Consider the following 18,912-nt stretch of genomic DNA (forward strand, 5'->3'; position numbering starts at 1 on the left):
CAAGCGTCTGACCTACAGAAATCATGCGAGATAATAAATATTATTATTATTTTCAGTCACCGAGTATTGGAGCAATTTGTTATGCAATATACAACTAACATATTAGTTCCAGATGAATCTCAGGAAGACGAGAGTTTGGCTGTTTTGTTTCTTTTGGGTGGGATTTACTTCTCTTTGAGCTGAGTGTGGATCCCTTAAAACGAACACATTTCTTACTATTCATAATCCCAACCACCTCTGAAGCCGGGTTCTTCCCTTCGGTGTTGGGCCTGATGAAAACACTGGGATAGTCACTTAGGTTTGGGTACCCAGATTTGGGGCCAGGGGCCAGGGAGACCCAAATGCTCTGTATATCAGAAGATATGTAGCTCCAGACCTGGAGCTTCCTTGGTGATGGAAGAGAAGGAAAAGGAACTAGGATGAGTGGAGACGAAAGAAGGAAGGCTGCTTCCCTTCCAGATTTTGGGGGCATTGCCTAACTCAATAGATCCTGTGGTCAGGGGAGCCTGTTCTGTGCCGATGGGGGGTTGGCCAAGGGCAGTGATGAAGACCGTGGGGCTGGAGGCAGAGAGCACCTGGAAGCTGGGGAGGAATTTGGACTTTCATAGGTTATGGAATCAGGCAGTGAAGGATGGTACGCTGGGTGTCCAAGGAGCACAGAGGGCCCAGCTCCAAGCCTGCTTCATGCAAGGAACTGGCATGAAGGCAGCGAGCAATGCATCAAGTCCTTTTTCGCATGGAGTCTTCCTTCCAGGGACATCTGAGTTGGGTGTATATCCCCATCAATGACTCTCTGACCAACTTGGCTCTTCACATGACATATGACAGGTTTTTCATTCAGAAAGGTGCAGGTCAGGGCGCCTGGGTGGCTCAGTCGTTAAGCGTCTGCCTTCGGCTCAGGACGTGACCCTGGCGTTTTGGGATCAAGCCCCTCATCGGGCTCGCTGCTCTGCTGGGAGCCTGCTTCTTCCTCTCCCACTCCCCCTGCTTTTGTCCCCTCTCTCGCTGGCTGTCTCTCTCTCTCTGTCAAATAAATCAATAAAATCTAAAAAAGAAAAAAAGAAAATAAAAGAAAAAGGAAAAGAAAGGTGCAGGTCCGCACAGAACTGTAGGTGAGCTGGATTTGGGCCTTTCCGCCTTTGCAGCCTGCACTCCGAAGAATGGAATGTGCTCGAACTTCACCTCTGTCTTTCAGAGCCCAGTGCTGGGCTGCCCAGAAAAGCTGCCAGTCGCTGTGGCTCCCCTGTGAGCCCATTTAGCCTCGGACCACTGAGGTGAGTAAAACTCACAAAAGTTTATGGTGTGTAAATCACGGTTATGTCCCACTCTGGGCTTCAACACGGAAAGGCCTGATGCCCTCTTCAGATTTGTAAGTGGTAACAGCCTCTCTTCAATGTCAAGAAACATTTCAGGAATCGTAGCAAATGTTTGAGAGGCAAGGCAAGCCCAGCACCCTCTCTCTCTCAGGGATGGGCTTAAAAGTTTGAATGGGGCTTCTGGGTTGCCTTAAGGACTCCTCTGTGAATCCAGGAACATGCACCAGCCACAGCAGTCAACATGGCGGGGCAATTGGACAGCTCTTCCAATGGGAAAGCAGAGATCAGATGCACGTCTTCCCGTGGAAGCAGGGTCTTCTTGCTTTCTACCACTTTCCGTCATGCCTCCGTCTGTCCGTCCATCATGTCCTTCCTTCCACATCTTGACCTACTTTTTCATACCTCCATGTTTTCTCACAATCCATTCCCACTGCCAGGATGCTAGACCTCCCCCTTTCCACCTCTCCATCCTGTACATTCCTACCTGCAGTTATCAATATAGCTGAATATTGATCCTCTGTGTACCTCTGATGAGTTTTCATGGGCCTTGGTTCCTTCTGTGCTTTTGTTCTTATCCATCCATGGTATTCTTTTGTTTACACATCTCTCTCTCCTAAAGAGTGTAAGCTCTGGAGATCAGGGATTATGTTTTACTCATAATAAAGACAACTACGAATTATGGGCGAGTTCAAAAGCTCCAGAGACATTATCTCATTGTAAACCCACAACACAGGAAGTGTCCCCCGCCCCCACACTGCTTCCTTGTCCTTTCCATTTTACTAATGAGGAAACAGATTCAGAAGAGCTAAGCGACTTGTCCAAGGTTTGAGTTAGGAGAAGGCAAGACCAGGAGTCGAGCCTGGACTCCATACCAGCAACTGAGCTCACCCTTGTGGGGTTTGCCACTAATGGCGTCCACCAGGAAGTGGAAAAGATTTTGGTGCTTCCTCCCCCTGGCACGCCCGGAGCCAGAGTACCTCTGAAACCCGAAGGAGTCAGGAAGTCTTCTAAAAGCTCTCAGACTGGGACAAGTAACACAAGAAGATTCAGAAAAGGGTCCAGCCGAAAAATGATTATTACAAATCATTGAGAAAGAATAACATTTGGTCAGCATTTTCTTAAAAGGAACAAACAAACAAAATCCCTTTTCTTGATTAAGTCCACACTACAGTCTAAGTCTCAAAAGCCCAGAACAAAAATCCCCTTTATTAATCTCCATTTGCAAGTATTACCATTTTTCCATCTAATTCAAAAGGTAAATGTCTCAAAAATATTTATTTTAAACATCAAGATTTCCAAGGAAAGGGGCATCTGGGTGTCTCAGTCAGTTGAGTGCCTTGTCTGCCTTCAGCTCAGGTCATGATTCCAGGGTCCTGGGATTGAGCCCGGTGTCGGGCTTTCTGCTCAGCGGGAAACCTGCTTCTCCCTCTGCCTCTGCCTGCTTATGCTCTTTCTCTCTCTCTGTCTAATAAATAAATAAAATCTTAGAAAAAAAAAAGATTTCCAAGGAAAGTGTCAGACACATATCATAGCCATTAGTGTAAATATAGAAACTTAGCTAACTCATGCTTGTGCTAGATTTTTTTTTTTTTTGAAGCTAGAATTCAAGGCAAAAGGAAATAGAACTTGGAGAAAAAAAAAGAAAAAGGAAAATAGAATTTGAATGATAGAAGATTCTGATCCAATGTTAGCCTCTGGGCTCACTTTTCATGTCAGAAATCTTGTTGTTAACACTAGCTATTTGAGTACGATCACCTGAGAAAGAATGTTTGCCTTGCTCTGTCTTAAAGAAGGCAAATGCTATGATTGATTGAGTCAGACTTTGTGGAGCTGGGACATTAATCCTGAGTTTGTAACATCCCCCAGTAGAGACTGGTTGAGCCTGGGCGGCGGCTCACACCCTTAGGACCATCACATTGCTGTTCAAAAGATGAAGTAAGAGCTTTACCTACTGACTGCAGTGAACGTCATGGTGGCTCGTTAGGTGCAAAAAACAAGACAGTAATATGTATAAAGGATGAGTTCATTTATTTTTTATTTATTTATTTATTTGACAGAGAGAGAGCATAAGCAGGGGGAGCAGCAGAGGGAGAAGCAGGCTGTCCACTGAGCAGGGAGCCCAATGCGGGGCTCGATCTCAGGACCCCAGGATCATGACCCGAGCTGAAAGCAGACTCTTAACCAACTGAGCCACCCAGGCCCCCTTGAGTTCATTTATTGACAACAAACAACCACACACACACACACACACACACACACACACACACACAGTTTATACACGATGGTGACACTGTAACTTGGTATATATGTTCACATCTTTATGTATTTGTATATAATCCTGGAAAGATATGCGGAAGGGCTCCAACCAGGCAGATGCTTGGAGGTGCTGGTGGTAGATTTTCTAATTTTTTCTTTGTATACTTAAAAAATTATTTCACTTATGCAACAAGCACAGATTCCTTTTGTAATAAAAACAATAATGAAATATAATTTAAGCAAACTGTCTTCATTATGATTTTCAGTGGAGTGTAGCTTTTCTCTGGACTCATTCTCAAGAAAATACATCTGGCTTTCTAACAAGAATTGCACATAAGTATGGACTTATACAATCTGTAATTCTTTTGTTTATTCATTTGTTGGCTTCCTTATTGCCTGCCTTTCTGTGCTGGAATACTAGCCTCCTGGAGATGGAAACCTGGTTCGCTTCACCCCTGAGTCCGCAGCACTTAGGAGGGTGTCTGGCAAATGATAGCTACTCAAGGTGTTTGTTTATCTTTATTTGCAGAAGCAAAGTGGCTTATCCAGGGTCATGATCAGCTCTTAATGACAAAGTAATAATTTTTAAGCAACAGGTATTTATTCAGTACCTACAACATGGCGGGCCCTGTGCTAGGGTCTTGGCATACAAAAGCAAGTAGGATGAACAAGAATGGGCGAAGTTCCTGCTTTCGAACATCTTCCGGTCAATTTGTGGGAAGAGTATCGAAACCAACATAGTGCCCTGTGTGGGAAACAATGCTGGGACCCGGCAAAGTCAACGGAGCTGTAAGTTCCAGAACATACTTGCTTCTGGAAGGCAAGATGGTGAACTAAGATAATCGGCTTACTTACAAAAACTAACAGGTGCAGAAATTCTACTTCTGCATGTTTATGTGAAGAAAATGAAATCACAGTCTCAAAAAGATACCTGTACTTCCATGTTATTGCGACATTATTTACAACAGGCAAGATGTGGAAATGCTCGAAGTGTCCATCAGTGGACTGATGGACAAATAAATATATATATATAAATATACACACACACATACACACGATGAAATGCCATTCTGCCATAAAAAGAAGGAAATCATGCCATCTGTGACAACATGGATGGATCTTGAGAGCATTAAGCTAAGTAAAATAAGTCAGACAGAGAAAGACAAATATTATATGATCTCACGTCTATGTGGAATCTAAAACACAAACAAAAAACCCTGAGTTCATAGAAAACAGAGAATAGATCCGTGGTTGCCGGAGCAGGGAGATGGGGGTGAGTGGGGGAAATGGGTGAAGGGGGTCAAAAGGCACAACTTCCAGTTATGTTTTTTAAATCATTTCTTTTAAAGATTTTATTTATTTGAAAAAGAGAATGAGAGATAGAGAGAGCACGAGAGGGGGGAGTGGCAGAGGGAGAAGCAGACTCCCTGCTGAGCAGGGACCCTGATGCCGGGACTTGATCCTGGAACTCCAGGATCATGACCTGAGCTGAAGGCAGTCGTTTAACCAACTGAGCCACCCAGGCACCCCCCAAACTTCCAGTTATAAGATAAGTGTAAGTCCTGGGGTTGTGACGGACAGCATGGAGACTGCAGGTAAAAACACCGTGTTGAGTATCTGAAAGTTGCTAAGAGGGCAGATCTGTGTGGCGATGGATGATAACGAAACGTTGTGGGGATCATGTCATAACATAGACGATACCAAATCATCATGTTGTACACCTAAAATGAATACCATGTCATATGCCAAGTGTATCTCAATTTTTTTAAAAGAAAAGAAGGAAACTAGCTGCTTACTCATCAAGACTCGCTTCAGTACCCCGCCTCGCTCGGTCTGCCAGTTGAGAGCTGTTATATCTTAAACTCTGTCCAGTCTCAGTCTCTGTCTTGCAAGACCTGCCTTACAAATCAGGCACCGAGGACCTAAAACCCTGCAGATTCCTTCCTCTCAAGTCCCCTTCTCAGACACTCCTGAGACTCCGTCCAGGCAGTGCCCTCCCTGACCACAGCGCTCCTAATAGACTCAGCTCTGCCTGATCGACAGGTTTTTCTAGTAGTCTTTGGGCCTCCTGCAGTTGACAGGGAGATAGATGATATTTAAATAGGCAAATAAATGAGCAAGATCATATCAGAAATGACTCAATTCTATGCAGAAGAAGGGCGAGGTGCTGGAGACTGGTGGGAGCGGGGCGGTCAGATGAGGTCTCCCGAGGAGGTGGTGGCTTGTGAGCTGAGACCTGAGTGATGAGGAAGTGGGAGCTGGGGATAATTTGGGAAACACGCATTCTGGCAAAGGGAAGAGCTCATTCTGAGGGCAGTGGGTCAGGGAGGTGGCAGAGAGAAGAAAGGGCAAGGCCTCAGGGGCTGCAATAAGGAGTTTGGATTTTATTCTATGAGCCCTGGAAAGCCACCAGGGGTTTGAAGCAGGAAGTCACTGTCAGAAAATAATTTTTAAAATAGTTAAAAACATGATTCTTAGTCCAATATTATCATGAGCCCAAGTAACGAGGAAACCAGCAGGATGGTAGAACATTTGAGGAACTGAGATATAATCTGTCCCTCAAGAAAGGCATGCTGAGAAAAATTCGCTAAGTTAGAGACCAAACTGGTTTATGCCCCACTGGGCAATGCAATCCTAACTTCTGCGGGTACCTCTATTCCAGACAGAAATCATTTGCCTCGTGAGCAATCTGAGCTCAACTTCCCCACCTGTCCATTCTGCTTCTCTTTCTTCTTTTCTCCAGTGGTGATTCTGAGAGCACCCCCTAAGGAGTGTCCTCACGCCACTTCCGTCTCAGAGTTAACATCCTGGACAACCGAACTGGCATCATGCATTCCTATTGCGTAAAGTTCTACAAGTTAGCACACAACTTCGCAGAGCTTGAGCCTTAAATAGTAAATAGCGAATCAAACAAAGGAACATTCCCCAGACAATTAAATTATTCTTTATTATTACTAAACTACATAATTGGGTGAGCTCATTAGAGAGCCATCTTTTTGCATTGTTTTCATGTTTTCAATAGTTTTTCTTTTTCTTTTTTTAAAGATTTTATTTATTTATTTGACAGAGAGAGAGAGAGACAGCCAGTGAGAGAGGGAGCACAAGCAGGAGGAGTGGGGGAGTGGGAGAGGAAGAAGCAGGCTCCCATCAGAGGAGCCTGATGTGGGGCTCGATCCCAGAACGCTGGGATCACATCCTGAGCCGAAGGCAGACACTTAACGACTGAGCCACCCAGGCGCCCCTCGATAGTTTTTCTTAACATGACAAACTGAGGTTTGCAATCCTTGTCTGTCAGATTCCATGCATGGCTCTTTCCTCCACATGTTTCCAGAGTGTGAGGACCAAGGTCAATGACGGACTAGAATTACCACTGAACTTCAGAAATCAGGGGTACTCTGGAGTATCTGGAACGGCTGCTCTCCCAGAACCTGGTCGTTTCCTCACTGTTAGCTGAAACCCCAAGCCAAAGGTGGAGATTGAACACTCCTGGGACTTAAGTTCTCATTTAGTTCATCAACTGACAGTTGATGAGTTGTGGGGACCCAATAAGTCTGTGCATCTATGCTTTGGGGTTGTGACTCTGTGGAATCAGGATCTAGTTGGTTCCCTGTTAGCATTCAGACTGTCCCAGCATCCATACATCCAGCTTTGAAAAAGTAGATGGGATTTGTATAGGCAAACAGAGAATTTGAAAGAACTGAGACATCTAAATTCTTGCAGATGTGAGGTAGGGTTGCAGTGAGCAACCATTGAAAAGGATCCTTATGGGCTGAAGTTAAACAAGGAAGCAATGGCATGTTGCTAACTGAGTTTGCTCTTTTTCAAGGGCCCTGGATTATCATTGCTTTCACGTGCATTTATAATTCTAGCCACTGTTTGTCCCTCTTCCCAGATGCATGTTTGTGATTAAGCACTGATATCATTAGACAATGGAAGCCCTGATTGGTGCTGGCATCACAGCTCTAGAAGGGTGGCCGCTCCAAAGTTCTCACAGTTCTCTTTACTACAGCACCCCGTTTCTCTGACAGCAGCAGCCCTCAGGGCTCTTGCCAGGACTATGCTGGGGTGTCAAAAAAAGGTGCCAGTTGGTTCTTCCAGGCTCCCAGAACACTCCTTGACGAAACATACAATATATACTAATAGCAACTTAATATATACTATCAGCAATTTAAATGTAATGAATCCGTCCTACAGAGTTACCTCTTCAAGTGAGCAAAGATACACGGGCAGAGTAGCTCGTTGCAACAATGGTAGTAACAGCAAAACGTTGTGTGCATTCTAAGTGTCTATAGAACAAGAGTTAGAAAAATGATAGTACCTCCATTCTACAAAGACTTAAGCAAATGTTAAAAAAGAGAAGGTAAAGGATCTGTGCTGCCAAGGAGAGATTTTCATGTGAAACAAATAAGGCCAATTGTAACATATGTTATGATTAGGAACCCATTTTACAAAGCTCAACCTTTATCTTCAATCTGTGCGTGTGGTAGAAAGGTCTAGAAGGACACACAGAAAACCATTCATGTTTATTAGTTCTGAGTAATGAGAGAATAATGTCCAGTTTTAATTTATGTAATTCTCTATTTTAAACAATTTTCTTCATGAACATCTATGACTTTAAAAATTTGCGCTAAAATTCACATAATATAAAATTACTACTTTAATCATTTTTAAGAGTGTACGATTCAGTATTTTTTTTTAGTACATCAAAAAAAGTTGCACAACCATCCCCACTACCTAATTACAGAACATTTCATCGCCCTAACCTGTGCCTTTTGTTTGAAGAGTTTTATCCATTGTCATTTGAATTATTGTCTTTTTCAACTCTATCATTTCTAGTTGGTTCCATGCAGTAATCTCTCTCTCTCTTTATTGCAAATGTCTATTTGATGAGACCCCATCATCATGGTTTACTTTAGTTCTTTAGTGAATTTAGCTCTTGGTTCCTTCTTTGAGCATATTTTAGTTGATTTAAAGTCTTTGTCTAGTAAGTCCGACATCTGGGCTTCCTAGCAACACTTTCTATTGATTTTTTTCTTTCTTTCCTTTTTTTTTTTTTTTTAATGTTGTGGAGGCCATAGATTCTTGTTCATTGGCGTGCCTCATAATTTTTTATTGAAAAATGGAAAATTTGAGTACTTTAATATAGCAATTCTGGAAATCAAATTCTCTTCCTTCTTCTGGGTCTGTAGCTGCTGTTTGTTAGTTTGTTTGGTGAATTTCCTGAACTAATTTTACAGTCTGTATTCTCTGTTATGTGTGGCCACTGAAGTCTATGTTCCATTAACTTGTGGCTGACTAGTGAGTCAACAGAAATTTCTTTAAATGTCTGGAACCAACAAAACAAAACTCCCAGTCTTGGCCTGCAGGCTCCGTGTGTGTGTGTGTGTGTGTGTGTGTGTGTGTGTGTGTCAGTGGACACCTTTGGCACTCAGCCAAGAGGTTTTCAGTTCTGCTTTAGCTTTCTCTTCTTGCTTGTGAAGAGCCTGAAGGTCAGCGAGGTCTTTTCCTAGCAGGTGCCTGGCTCCAGAAATGCATCTAGCCTTCTAGATTTCCAGGAAACTGTGGTAAATTTTCAAAGACCCAATTCCCCAAAGCATTCCTTTCCTCCGCCTTTCTTCCCAAACTTCTTAGTTAGTCTATTGTTTGGTTTGTCTCCATTGTTATCCCTTGCCCTGGGTGGCTGTGGGTATTACACTTGCCTTTAAAGACTTCTGACAAACATTCCTCCTCCAGTCCATAGCCACTTTGGCTGGGGGAGTTCTGTGTTAGACGAAGTAAAGGAAAGCCCCCTGAGCTGTCCTTCAGGGAGCCAGAAGGCAGATCAAAACACCGGTTGGTTCACTGGGAATAAGGTCTGCTGCGCCCGCTCTGTTACCAGGACCCTGTACTAATTATGCTCTTGTCTTCAAGGTCACTACTGAGCTGGGAGAGGGGATGGGGACAGAGTGAGTTGAAATGCCACAAAGCTATTTTTGTCTTCCTCAATGCATTCACCTATTTGCTATAAACGTTTGATTCACTTCCAGAGTTCTGATGAAATTGGTTCTGACTTTGGTTTTTTGGTTTTTTTTTTTTTTTTTGTCAGTTTATACAATTTTGTGGTTCCCTGTTCCAGCATTTTCACTGATGTCACCACATTTATGCCTTTTTTAAATAAACTTTTTCTTCATGTTAATCATAGATTCACACCCAGTTGTAAATAATGATGCAATTTTCCCCAGTGATATTATCTTGCAAATTTATAGTACAATATTACAATCAGGATACTGAAAATGGATACAGTCAAGATATAGAAAGTTCCAGCAACACAAAGATCCCGTCTGCCGCCCTTTTATAGCCACACCCACCTCTGCCCATCCTTTCCACCCTAATCCTGGAAAACCACTAATCTGTTCTCCATTTCCATAATTCTGTTTTTCCAAGAATGTTATAAAAAGGGAATCATATAGTTTGTAACCCTTTGAAATTGGTTGTTGTCACTCAGCCTAATTCCCTGGAGATTCATTCAAGTTGTTGTGTGTATCAACAGTTTGTTCCCTTTTATTGATGAGTTTCATAATTAAAACCTGCAGGAAAACCTTATTTGCTTAAAACCACTCAATTAAATTCACCTTCACAGAGTTTTAGAAGCTTAAGCACTGGCTAAGGCTTGAGGTCGCACGTAGGTAAATGGCAGTGCCTGTCTTTCACTTGGCTTATGGAGACAGAGCTAACAAAGCAATGTGACAGGTGTCTTAGCTGTGGGTGAGCAATTGTCTTTGGAAGCCCAGAGAAAGCAGATTTGGTGTAGTGGGCTAGGGGATGCAGAGAAGCGTATTAACCTGTGTACCGGCCGAGTTTACTCGACAATGTTAAGTCTCAGTTCCTCAGCTCCCACATGTGTAAAATGGGATGATAGCTGTCTACGCATGCCAGGATTAAATGAGATCGTGCATAGTGAACACTTTATAAACAATTATTATTGTTCTCACTTTAGTTTCAGTTTGTTGTTGCCCCGCCATCTACCAGTTTGGCCTCTTAACTTCCTTGTAACAGGCCCCATAAATAATGATCACAACTTCTTTTCCTGAATTTTCCAGGGTTCCTTGTTTAAAATACAAAATGGTTCTGTCATGAGCATCCAAGTCCCCTCCATGGGGCTTTCTCTTGGCCTTGTGATTTCTGCTTTTATCTGTGGTTCGCACAAATGCATTTGGGCATTGAGAGATGACCTGAAAATTCCTGTGGCCAAATGTTTCCTAATGGGGAAGGCCTTCTGTAGTTGAGATGGGAGATGAGGCCGAGTGATGCCGGGAAGCCCTTCCAGCATCTAGAGGTAAAGGGTGTTGGCTGGGCCTCTCTGGATTTGTTCCTTAAGTGTTACAGGCCCAGGTCCATGTGGGACGCACCAACACTCTTCAGAGCTTGTTATCACCACTGCCCTTGAGAAAGGCCAAAGAGAGCCGTGAGGCAGCACCTACCATCTGGTTCTAGGAAAGCAGGAGCCTGGATTTTCAGTCTGTGGTCTGAATGGCCTGTGGCCTTTCCGGTGTCTATTATGTCAATCGTTTCCTTCCGGGCACATTGGGTAGACCAGGGCTGGCACACCATGACCATAGGCCTAATCTGACCCCCGGCTTTTAGTGTGTGGCCAGTAAGTGTGAGGTTTACGTTTTTAAATGATTGAGACAAAATTCAAAGAAGAAGAATGTTTTGTGACACGTGAAAATAGAAGGAAATTAAAAATTCAGCTTCCATGAATAAAGTTGTATTGATACGCAGCTGTGCTCAGAGTTGGAGCAGATGTGAGAGAGACTGTACGGCCTGCAAAGCCAAGCATATTTACTACTCGGCCCTTCAGAGAAAAAGTTTGCCAAGCCCTGATTTAGAGCGTGGGCTCTGGAGCCAGACAGAGCTGGGGTTGAAGCCCGACTAGCTGCGCGACTTTGGGTAAGTTACTTTCCTCTCCCTGACCCAGCATCCTCCTCTGCAAAGCAGGAATGATAAAGGCCTGAATCCCACGGTGTCGTTGTGAAGATTAAATAAGATGATGCCAGCAACATGTGCAGTACAGCGCTTGACACCTAAGAACTCAAAAAATGATCAGTATTAGTGTACTAACAGCAAGTGTTGTTTTTAACTATGTGACAGGTGCAACGGGCCCGGAGAAGAACGAAACGCCATCTCTACCTTCAAATCGCCCACAGTGTTCATAACGAAGCAATGACAAAGAAAGACAGGTGTAACGCGTGGGATGAATGTTAAGAAAAGAGGAAACCCAGGGTGCCCGGGGGGCTCAGTTGCTTAAGCATCTGCCTCGGCTCAGGTCATGATCCCAGGGTCCTGAGATCGAGTCCTGCATCAGGTTTCTTGCTCGGCAGGGCGTCTGCTTCTCCCTCTCCATCTGTCTACCGCTCCCCCTGCTTGTGCTCTCTCTCTCTCTCTGTTAAATAAATAAATAAAAATCCTAAAAAAAAAAAAAGAAAGAAAGAAAGAAAGGAGGAAACTCAATTCCAGGTAGCAACGGAGTTGATGGGTTTGAGGATGCTGCAGAGCTCCCAGAGAAGATGGCCAAGATTCAGGAGGGAGGCCGACAGTGGCAGGTGAGAAGCAAATCACAAATATTCTTAAAGAGCAATTTCTACATGCCTGATATGGGGAAAGCGCTTTCTGTAATTTTTTTTCCAATTATTTAATCCAGGGCACATTTGGCAACATCTGGAGCTATTTTGGGTTGTCACAACTGCTCAGGAGGTGACATTTGGTGGGGAGAGGCCAGGGACGCTGCTACACCTTCCCCCCCCACACAGGACAGCCCCCCACCACCAAGAACTATCCCGTCCAAGGTGCAAACAGGGCTGAGGCTGAGAAGCCTGAGATAATCCTGGGAGGAACTATTCTTATCTACAGTTTATTGAGATTTACAGTCCCACTTGCAGCCCCCAAGCCCCCAGGGTGCCCCTGACCATTCTTAGAGCCTCTCCTGGTCAGCCACTGAGAGGCCGCTGAGTGGTTTTGTAGGAAAGTGACAGGGATGGTGTCAGACCCAGCACACATCGACAGTGGGGAAAGATGTCGGTGATCGGCCTGGCGTTTGGCCTGCAGAGCACATATTTTCATGCCGTTTAAACGGGCAATTACTGAAGTCGCCACTCTCTGTTTCAACAAGGGAGGCTTAATTAAGTGGTTACAGACATCTCCCTGATGGAATAATATTTGTCTTTGCAATGCAGAAAACACGCGATAATGTGTTGAGTAAGGCGGTGGCTCCTCCTCCCCGGGGAAGGCCTCTCCCCCGCCCCACCCCCTCCCGTTTTCCTTCCTTCTCGATCCGGTCCTTGGGTCTCGGCACCTCCTGCGCCCAACCGCCGGATCCAGCGCGCCCCCACGCGGCCGCCTCGGAGAAGCTCACCTCCAGCGGAGGCGAAATCTGGTTTTGATTCAATTTGATTAAGTCAGGGGCTTAGCGAGTCTGGCTGTGAGTGAGGCTTGGTCCTGGGCCCTTCAGGGACTATAAACAAGAACTTTTAGGCACGCGGGGTGGGGATGGGGGCACGCGGAGACAGATAACTACAAAAATGGGGTTAAAAAGTTAACGATTGGAGCCAGACTGTCTAAGTGCCCGCTCCTGTCGCTGCTGGAGAACCGTATGACTTTGGGCAAGTCATTAACCTTCCCAAATAATGCTGGCGGTGACCTCCCGGCACGCTGCGAGGCTCCACGGGACAGCATTCAACGTTGTCGCTGCCTCATCCGGTGCTTGGAAAACGGAACATGCTCAAACGTGCCAGCCATTCACTTTATTATTATTATTTGACTATTATTATCACCGCTGATCTTTGTATTACACTTTAGAAGACTCCCGAACACACTCCCCCCTCTCCCTCTCTCCATCCCTTGCGACTATATTAAACTTAATATTTCTGTAAACTCAAGTAAGGGGGAGAGAAGGAAAAAACATGTTATCACACATGCCTGCACATAAATCACTTTCAGATCCTTTGGCATTTGTTTCCCTCTTAACCCAACACAGACCCAGGAGGAATGGAGAGTACGTTAGGTCGTATATTCACATTTGAGTTCATAGTAGAGAAAGTGAATCAATATTAACCATGCCACTTCCCTTCCTCCTCGCACTCTGTATTTTCTGGGTAGTGTTGATTGCAAAATGGGCTGGGCTCTCGTTGACCCCCATGACTTAAGCAAAGAGAGCATCTGGAGAAAATACAACTCCTTTTTATTACAAAGGGAGACACAAACTGTAAATAAGTAAGCAAATGGTTATTTGATTTGAACATTAATGAATAATATTAAATTAATGTTATCGATGATAATTTATGCTGTATTATATATTACAAATTATAATGTGAATTATAATCAAGTCTATCAGTCCAGGGCAAGGTTTCTCAGCATTATTGACATTTCGGACCAGATCATTCTTTGTCGTGGTGGAGACTGTCCTGTGCACGGCAGTGTGTTTGTCAGTATCTCTGGCCTTTACCTATTAGATGCCAGTGGTAAGCCCCCAGTTGTGACATTGACAAATGTCCTCTGGGAGGACAAAATCAGCCCCAGTTGAAAACCACTGATAGAGACTGTGCTTTTTTGTGAGATCATCGAGTTACAGCAGACAAAAGGGAGAGTCCAGCCTGTATAATTGTAAGACAGCAGTTCGGGAATGGCATGTAGGCCCCTCCTCCCACAAAACAGCCCTGGCTATGATGTGGGAAAGGTCCCCAGGACCCCTACAGAGCTGGAATTTGAAGCAAAGGAAGTGGGAATTGAAAGCTGTTCCCAGGATCCACAGTTCTGCCGCGTGTACAAAACCCATGACAATCCTCGGAATCTTATGACAAGTTTAGTTTAATAAAAGATGCCTATTTTATTCATTGTAAAACAAATGTTATAATATTAAAGGAAAATTAATTTTTAAAGTGCCACAAAAATCTCGTATTCCTTGCATACTTTGCTTTTTGTTTTTTGGGTTTTTTTTTTTTTCTCAAGTTACTTGTGGAATCTTACACACCAGGGGTTGGCAAACTGCAGCTTATGGGCCAAGTCTGGCTGGCTGCCTGTTTTTACAAATAAAGTTTTATTGGCACACAGCCACACCATTTGTTTACATTACTGTCTGTGGCTGCTTTCGTTCTACAATGGCAGAGCTGAGTAGTTGTGACAGACCATATTGCCTAGCAGAGCCTAAAATATTTATTATGTAGCCCTCTTTGTTATCGACACACATTGTCTACAAAATTTCAATTGTATTATACTACTTTGATATGGCACAGAACAAATTTAATGGAATGTAACAAATAAAACAAATTTAATGTAATGTGGGTTCTAAGATTTTCCTGATGACCAAACGTCTTCACAGCCACAACCTCACCTGAAGGGAGGTTTTGTCATTATCCTTCTCAAGGATCAGAAAGGACAACCGAGGCAAAGGAAGGTGACATAACTAGCCCACAGTCACAGCCAGTAAAGTGAGAGCCGAACCTCATAATCTTGCCCTTTGCTCTACAGTCCCTCGTGTATCTACCTGCCCCAAGCTGTGGATTCGTCATGGGTATGCAGCAATACGCAAATTCACTTAGGGGTAATTTTACTACAAGTTGATTTTTCTAAACAGTCAACTCCTTAGTAACCAGCCCAGATAAAAATTACTTTTTTGGTTTGATGATTTGTTTCGTTTCCCAGGATGGTGACAGAGATTTCCCCAAACCAAAGAGACTTAATTTCCCCTCCTGGCAAATCAAGGCGGATACATAATTTCCCCGTTGTTTTATAAATATGGATGCTGAGGAAGTCACATGAAGCCACGAGAAAAAAATCAAGCTGGCGTAGCTCTGTGGGAAGGGGAGACACGGGAGACCTGCTTAGCAGATTTGTGGGTGCCATTATTTCTGTGCCCTGCGGCAGAATTGGCTGAGATGAGATAGTAGATCCTTGGGCCGTTTTTTTAAGTGTGTTGTAGGGAAAAAGAGAGAGAAAAGAAGGTCCTGTGGTCAAACGAAGTTGGGAAACCCCAGTTTAAACAAAGACAAAACAGGTTCCTGCTGTAGAAACTCTCAGAGTCTTTACCAGACTGATGTGCGTGCTTGTAACTTGCCAAGGGGGCAAGACCAGCAGCACTTCACAGCCTCGCTTGACGGTGGCGGGCTTGCATCCAGACGCATCTGCCAGGGGTGCTCCGTAGAAACCTCCTGGGGTCCCTGCAGTGTTCCACATGCGGTGCTGGTCCCTCCACACGGTGCATCCACCAAACGAGGATTATTACTCTCCCCACTTTACAGATGAGCAAATGGATCACCCTCGTTAATTCAGTTAGTCCGTTCAGCTCCTTGAGGGAATCGGGGATAAAATGGTTTAACCTTCTCATTGATTTCTCAGACTTCTGCTTGAGAGACGGACCTACTTTGTGCGTCGTGGGGTTCTACCACAGCCTGAATTGACTAGAACGTAGTGATTGCCTTTCTGGCCACTGCAGTAGCCATTACGAAGTCCCCTCAGTCTGATGGTTCTCGCTCTCCGTCCTAAACCGTGGGGTGTCCTCTGAATGGTCACACAGAAGCTGAAGTGCTGGTGAAGCTTCAGAAACTTTCTTTCCCTGTGGGGGCACCTGAGTTTTCAGTAGGACTGGGTCTGTCCCCAAGGGAAATTCTTCTGATTTATGTTTTAGCCAGGACTTTGGTCGCAAGTGTCAGAAACCCAACTCTTAAGTAAAAAGAGGACTTGACTGATACATGAATCCAAGGCAGGGCCAAAGAACCAAGGCTTGGGAAGGGCAACCACCCAGCTGGGCCCAGGAACCATCAGAACCGGGGCAGGGAATGTTCTAGAATGCTGCTTTTGCCTCATTTCTTGGCTTTTCTCTGTAGACAGCTTTATTCTCTTTCATTGCAGACTGGCTCTGCTGAGGTAGGATGCATGGTGACGTGGTCTGAGATTTTTTAATACCACGGTTTCAGCCCTCAGAGAATAACTGACTGACATGCTTTCTGAACCCATGTCCAAATCCCAGGGAAGGCGTTTGTTGGTCCAGCAGGGTCAGATGACCATTCTGGGAACCATCAGCCAAGACCCTTGGTGGGAGTGGATGAGTCACAGGATATTAAAAGCGACGCTATCAAATTAGCCACCGGAGAGAGCCAATGATGGCCAGACAGGTCTCTCAATTTCTTACTCTGGCTTTTACTCCACCTATGAAAGCTGGTCATTTAGGACAGCAAATTCTTATTTCACTATAAGTAAACAGCGTTTTTTCTCATAAAAAAAAAACAGTGAAAGGTAATGTTTAAGTGGAGCTAATAATAGTATCACCTCACAGATTCTTGGGGAGATTACAGATCTTCTGAGCATGTGCACATCTCTGGGGGACCCCAAAAGCGAAGCTGCAGCAACACCCCATGGAGGACTGCATTCTTCGCCCTTCCCCTAAAACCTCCACTCCAACCCACAGTTAGAGTAAATTTGTTTCCTGAGACAACCTTATTTCCTCAGAAAAGGTCTAATTTTCCCAGGAAGTGGTCCATTTCATCAAATCCAAAAATGATTTCAGCTGTCTGATGACATAGGCCTCCCTTGTTCTCCGCCCCACCGCCTCCATCCCCGTCCCTTCCTGGAAACGCAGGCAGACAACGGCGGAGGCATCTCGATCCCACCGCCGTGTTTTCTAGACCATGGGTGAAATGGAGACGTTAGGTTGCCGTGCCCTTGAGCAACACCGAGGGTACCGAAAACCACTGGTTTTCCAAGAAGGAATGCGCAGAGGAGGCATATGGTTTTTATAACTGACAAGACATTCTGATTCGACAGGACAACCCAAATTGGGCGCGAGCGAAAGCTGCACCCGAGGAACCCCTCTCAGTCTAGGGCTCTGACCGCGCTCGCGAGCTGGACGCCTCCAGCAAATCCCCTCGCCTCTCTGGCTGGGTTCCCTCCTCTCGGACCTGGAAATGACATTGATTTTGGGGACTAAACAACACAAGGGCTGTGAAGCGGCCTAGCGAGCTGCCTGACGCACAGGGAGGGAAACACGTCCCCGGTCCCCTGGAGGACCGTAGAACCGGAGAGGGAATTCCTTGCCCTCTGCCAGCCCATGTCAATCGACAGTCAAATTATTCTTAAGCACCACTTTTCTTTTAATCAGACTGTTCTTCACCGGGGCTGTTTTAATTAAAGGTCCGCTGTCAACACAAAACATATGTTCTGAAGTCTTGCTTTGGTTACTAATGATGCCCAGGATTATTAAGTCTGGAAGGAATTTCCAGCTCTGGCTTGCTGGGTCTTTCCTCCCGGCCCCGCCCCTTAAGCCCCCAGCCCTCATGCATCTCGGCCTCCACGCGCAGGCCCTCCCTCCTCAGCGTGCTTGGTCTTTCGGGAGCTGACCTGGGTAAGCAAACCGTTCACATCAATATTCAGGGTATAATGTCCTAAGATATGGTTCTGACCCTTTCCTGTTCCTGCTGACAATCCTTCCCTTCAGATCCAGGCTATAATTCGGTGTTCCTTCAAAATACATTCTGTAAAAAAAAATACACTCACGCATACTATACACACACACACATATGTAGAAATACATACATATACACACATTCGCATTCATGTATGTGTGTTTATATGCACGCATAGGCATATATACATATGCACACACGTATACTAAATGTGTATACAGTACATGTGTGCATGTATGTATCTTATGCACCTATAGCTGTAGAAGTACACGCTAGTATCAGATATGTATGTATGTATTTGTACATATATGTATATGCACATACGCACATTTCTGTTTACCTATGTACACACACACACACACACACATTTTTTTCCTGTGGGTTGGAGAAGAGGGCAGACTGATCTCTTGTGGTGGAACTCAGCACTTTTTCAGTTGTGCCAAGTGTGGCTGGAGGCCTTCTAAAATGACCCCCAGTGTGGGCCTCTGGGTGGCTCAATCAGTTAAGCCACCAACTCTTGGTCTCAGCTCTGGTCTTGATCTCTGGGTCATGAGTTCAGGCCCTGCATTGGGCTCCATACTGGGTGGAGCCTACTTAAAAAATATAAAATACAATAAAATACAATAAAATAACCTCCAGCGATGACTACTTGCTGGTATTTACAGCCTGTATAATTCCTTCCCCTGGAGTGTGAGCTGGACTTAGTGACTTGTTTCTATCCAGCAGACTGCGGTGAAAATGATGATGTCACTTGTGACGTAAGCTTATAAAAGACGGTGCCTTCCGTCTCACCGGTAACCTCCTGCCCTCTTGACTCTGTGCTCTGACGAAGCCGCTGTCATATGGAGAGGCCCACGAACAAGCCCTCGACCTGATGACCGCTCAGAAGCCTAAAAGTGAATCCACCC

Source organism: Ursus arctos, unplaced genomic scaffold (assembly GCF_023065955.2).
Source record: "Ursus arctos isolate Adak ecotype North America unplaced genomic scaffold, UrsArc2.0 scaffold_15, whole genome shotgun sequence".
Classification (NCBI taxonomy): Eukaryota; Metazoa; Chordata; class Mammalia; order Carnivora; family Ursidae; genus Ursus; species Ursus arctos.